Raw genomic sequence first — 5,306 nt, forward strand, 5'->3', positions numbered from 1 at the left:
CGAGGGTAAAACGGGCCGGGAGGAGGAAGCAGACGGAACGCTAAAGAAAGAAAGTTTTCCTCTCTCTTCTCCAGCGTTCCGTCTGCTTCCTCCTCCCCGGCCCGTCCTACCCTCGCCCTTCGTTCTTAGGTTGCAACGGGCTACAGCTTGTCACATGCCGCAGGAATTTCCTGAAACAATACAATGACTGATGTTTTTGACAGATTGTTTAATTGCCTCGTCATTGCTTTGCAGATGTGGGGAGCAGTCTCACGGATTTGACCTCTGGCACGAAGACTAGCCCTCCAACCAGAGTTCATGGTAAGTTTTCATAGTGCGCGTAGTTTAGGACAGTCTTTGAAGATTACTTTGTTGCGTAGTACTTGACCAGTCATAGCTGGTTCAGCTTTTTGCAACCACTGTGTCACTTTGTTTCCTTTGTTTTGTTTCTTGTAGTGGATCACACATACGCGATGCAAGGCGCGATGGATGGACATGGCCCGCCGTCTGGAGGAAACGATGTGTGGGCACCTGAACCTTCCCCTACCGATTATGATGCGTCGGTGTCTTCGACTTCTGCGGTTCCTCACCAACGTAGGTGTCCGTCATGATGCACAAAGTTTACTTGTACTTCCACATTTTCTACACTGGCGGCACATTGTTTATTTCATTATTTCTCGAAATGTTTCATAATTGCTTTTGCTTTCCTCTTGCAGGGTCCTGTGCCACCCGCACCGAGGGCAAGGGGAAGGTGGACGTGTTGAGGGCCAGACTTCGATAGCTTCGGAAACATAACAAGAGATTCCAGCAACGACTGCAGCGAGGGCGTCATATGCTGACTGTCACTGAGATAGTTGAAAGTGTACGTAGCCTTGTCTCTCCAGCCGTTGCTGCCCTTGTGGAAGCTCAGCTGAAGATGACCGATGCGAGCAGGTTTGGCAGGCGGTGGTGCAGTCAGAACAAAGCCTTTGCCTTGGGCTTGTACTTTCACAGCCCTAAGGGTTACCGGTACTGTAGGCAATTGTTAAGGTTAGGTCGTTACAGCTTTGGCTTCAGCGTGTTCCCCTGAGGGTTGGTTTTTACCCAGAAGTTTTCGAACTAGTCAAAAGACCTGCAGCTTCTTTTTCACCAGAAGACAAGCCATGCATTATTGCCTTTGACGAGATGCACGTCACGAAAGAGCTCTCGTACAACCCCTCTGTGGACAGGTTTGAAGGGCTCGAAGAAAGTAACACTGGAAGAGGCCATAACCTTGCAAACGAAGCTCTTGTCTTTATGGCTAAATACATTCGCACGCCATGGAAGCAGCCACTTGGCTATTTTTGCTCATGGGGGAACACCTGCCAACATTTTGCGTGACCTTCTTTTCCAGTGCCACAATTTGCTTGTTAAAGCCGACCTGGAGCCAGTAGCTGTCGTATGTGACCAAGGCAATCAAGATGTTGCTCTTTTTAATGGCCTTGTTACCCATGAGAAGCCCTACGTAAATGTGAATGAGAAGCCACTTTTTTTTTCTATTTGATGTTCCACATCTGCTGAAGTGCTTACGAAATATGTTCTTCAAGCACAATTTTCAAGTTGGGGATCACACGTTGAGAAGCTCTTTCCTCAGGGAAGCTTACGAAAAAGACAAACAGCCTGAAATTCGATCCATGCCAAGGCTCAGTGAGAAGCATTTTAATTTGAATTTTGCCTCCAAAATGTCAGTGAAACTAGCAGCGCAAATATTCAGTAATCACTGTGCTGCTGCAATGTTTGCCATGGTAACTTTCCAGCAACTGCCAGTTGAAGCTATCCACACGGCCCGGTTTACTGAAACAATGGATCGTCTTTTTGATAGCTTGAACAGCTCAGAGAAACGCGGGAAGAGTGCATATGTGTCTGCAATGCACGAAGGCTCTGTTCACGAGGAGTTTCTGAAAGAATGCCTTCATATTTTCAAAAGCCTTACCGTTCTTGGGTGCCCACGGCAGCCTGCTTGCATTCGCAGTTTCTCCTTGACCATTCGGTCTATTATGCCGATTTGTGAGCACCTGACATCTGAGTATGGTTTCAGATACCTTCTGACTCGCCATCTCAACCAAGATGCACTCGAAAACACATTCTCCGTAATAAGGTCAAAGTCTCGTGCGAACGCCAATTCCTCTTGCCGGCAGCTTCAAGCAGCCTTTAGGCATCTCCTAGTTAGCAACTTTTTTAAACTGTCTGACAAAAGCAACTGAAAAGAGGACATGGCAACTCTTTTAGCGGCTCTTCCGGTTGGTTTCTCAGCTCCCTCAGCTTCACTTAGTCTAGGAAGCACACTTCCACAATGTGCAGCTGACCTCACATACTGTAGTTATCCCACTTTATTATCACTTAACAACATGGTTTACTTTGCTGGATGGCTTGTAACAAGGTTTGTAAAATATCATACATGTCAAAACGTGACTCAGCAATGTGAATTGCAAATCAAGAATGCAAATCAAGAAAAAAAAACTAACAGTAAGTCAAGCGTGAAATGCTAGGGAAAGGAAGGTGGGAGTGGAGGAAGCAGATGGATAGCTGGCAAGGGGAGGAGGAACTTCCCTTCCCTTGCCAGCGTTGTTTACTTACTCCTTTCCATGTTCCTTGCCCTTGGCAGCAGTTTGAATCAAATAGCGCTGCGTCGTCCTGGCTTTCATTGCACTGCTCAAGCTATGAATGACAAGGCGCTATACCATTCCAGCCCAGTTCTGTTCACCTGACCTCTCAAGCCAGATGCACAGAAACGAAAACCTAGCCGCACATGACAATTACTGTGGCCATTCATATCACTGCCCAATGTTAGCACACTAGACTGTAGCTCCTCATGGCTCAGGGGCAACCTAAAAGAACACGGAAACATAGTTTTGTATGTTAAGACTGGACGACAAGGCGACACGCACGCTGCAGGTGTAGACAGGCAGGTGCAGGTGTTCTATCTTTCTGGTGTAAATATAAACATATTGCCTTCACATTAACACAGAACATTGAGGATGGCTGTTTTGTACTTCAGTTTAAACACAATGTTAGTTTTGAAACTTGATAAAAGCTCACGTTAAGTGCTTTATAATCCTTACTGTGTTCATTTCTAGATAGGTGTATGTTTATGCTCTGTGTCATTATCTTCACAAGCACAATTGATTTAATGTTCACTGACTTCAGTTGTGGCAGGAATAAAAAAAAATTGGGGTCAAGGATTAATATCTTTGGATTAGGACTTCGCCATGATTGCTTCGAATATCGGCTAATGTTTCAGGTACCTTTATAAAAATGCAAAGATCATGTGTTTAAGTACAAAATCGTGGAGCGAAAAAGTTTTTTTGCAGATCTTGGGACTTAGAGTAGACCTTCAATCCGAAAAAAGAAAGCCATATTGTTCAGCTCTCATGTCGTCTTAGGATATTGTATTTCTCAGGGTCACAACAAACATGCTCAATATTAAAGGGACCATGAAATGATTTTAAAATCGAATTTCATCCACCGCACGTCGTAAAAGGTGTGAAAAGAAACACGAAAACACAAAACTAGGGAGCCAAAAAAAATTATTTGCTATAGAACTTTTAAAAGAAAACTGGACTCTTTTGCGCCTTCCTTCCTTCGCCTGTTCACTACGATGCATGCGCGGAAATGGAGCACGTCAGCCAAATCCAGGTCGCCTATTGGGTAAGGGCCTACCTCACCAGCACCGCGATCGTAAACAATAAATAGCCGGCGAATGTTTCCTAAAAGTTTTGTTAAATAATATTCAGATCCACATTTTGTAGCATAATTAGAGATGTGTGGCGAAAATTGCCAAATTTGATAATGCTGAGAGCCAAGCGCCATCTATCGTGTGGTCAACGAAGCAACTACTGCGCGTGCGCAGTAGGGCAGGGCCGACTTAGAACGGTTATTTTCTTTGGTTTCCTTCCTCTCAATACTCTGACTGACTGAACGTTTATTTTTCTATGTGTTCATCTCGCGCGTGCCGACTTCAAGCAGCAAGAAAAAAAATGTACTTAAAACAGACCACGACGAACAAGAACGCTGGATCCACAAACACCCGAGAAGAGCGACAACAGCCGCGAATCCCGCTCCGACGAAGCTCTCAGAATAGGCCTAGCAGGCACTCCGACTCGGCGCAGCGTTGCTTCGTCGCAAGACCGTCTGCCTGCCTACGACCGGCTGGCGTGTTGAATGGAATATGCCCGGGCTACCCTTGTGGACCCTTCCCGTATTATAGTTTGATCGCTGACCTCAATTTTAGATTAAGAGGTGAGGTCAATCTCTTCCCCTTGTTTTCCGAGGCAGTGTTGACGAACACTCGTCGAAAAGAGACCCTCGTCGATTCTCTCTTCTTGTTTTGTGTGATATAGAGCTGAAATAAACGCTGTATGGATTACCTTCGTAACACGGTATGTACTCTTTGTTATTGGTATGCCATTTTTATTCTGACAGACTGCACGTCACTGTCGAGCTGTAACAGTTCGTGGGAGGTATACGTGCAATACCGGTCCAACCTTTCTTTGCCGAGTGTCGCGTCAGTATCGAGTTGCAATCGTAAAAGATCGGTCCCGAAGCGCTTACCAACAGCGCGAATACAGCACTTCCATCAAACGCGCGCGTCCGCTCCGAGTGTGAACAGGTATTTACGTGGCTCTTGCTGACACTCGTAGTTCAAACGTATGTTTTTTAACGTCGGCTCGCTCCTGCATCTCCGAGACCGCGAAAAACGCCGCGGCAATTTGTTTCCATCTACGTCGCTTTGCAAACGACTGACACTGGCCGCCTTTTACCAACAATGACAGTTGCGTTGACTTCTGAAGTCTTCACCGGAAGACTCGCTGCACTTCCCAACAGGCATACCGGTGTATGGGACTAGTCCCATGCTGTCGCTGTAGCGCAACGTATCTCATTGAATTTCGCTCAGCTGCGATGCGGCGATGAGAGTCGCCGATTCAGAAAATACGTCGGTGACATCGGCGCAGTAAATCCTACCGGCGCACCCCAACTCGTCGCCGCTAACGCTCCCATCTCCTACCGCCGAGAGAACTTCCGGTTCCGGAAGCAGCGTACGTCACGGCTTCTTTTGCGGTCAAGAAAAAGTCGATATTTCGTTAATTTTTTGTGTAGAAGTTAATAAACCGAGACGAAAACGGATGCCTGTTCGGCATTCAGTGAACATTGACGGTTTAATGTAAAAGTTATCTGGAAAAAGTAAAAAAGTCATTTCATGGTCCCTTTAAATCAACTTGAAATAAACCAAGCACTCCTTTTTGGTTATAGATGAAACATCACTGTAAAAGATGCCAGAAAAAGTTTACATCACTGGACACGTTCTTCAA

The 5,306-nt window shown here is 45.8% G+C and overlaps 1 long non-coding RNA gene across 1 annotated transcript; it reads left to right on the forward strand.

Annotated features, from left to right (window-relative positions):
• Positions 1-232: 232 nt before the first annotated feature.
• On the forward strand, positions 233-728 carry LOC120844367. The gene is made up of 3 exons (XR_005716383.1): positions 233-300; positions 436-573; positions 696-728. It is a non-coding gene; the product is annotated as an uncharacterized LOC120844367 (long non-coding RNA).
• The last annotated feature ends 4,578 nt before the right edge of the window (positions 729-5,306 follow it).

Source organism: Ixodes scapularis, unplaced genomic scaffold (genome assembly GCF_016920785.2).
Source record: "Ixodes scapularis isolate PalLabHiFi unplaced genomic scaffold, ASM1692078v2 PGA_scaffold6__148_contigs__length_123643588, whole genome shotgun sequence".
In the NCBI taxonomy this organism is placed as follows: domain Eukaryota; kingdom Metazoa; phylum Arthropoda; class Arachnida; order Ixodida; family Ixodidae; genus Ixodes; species Ixodes scapularis.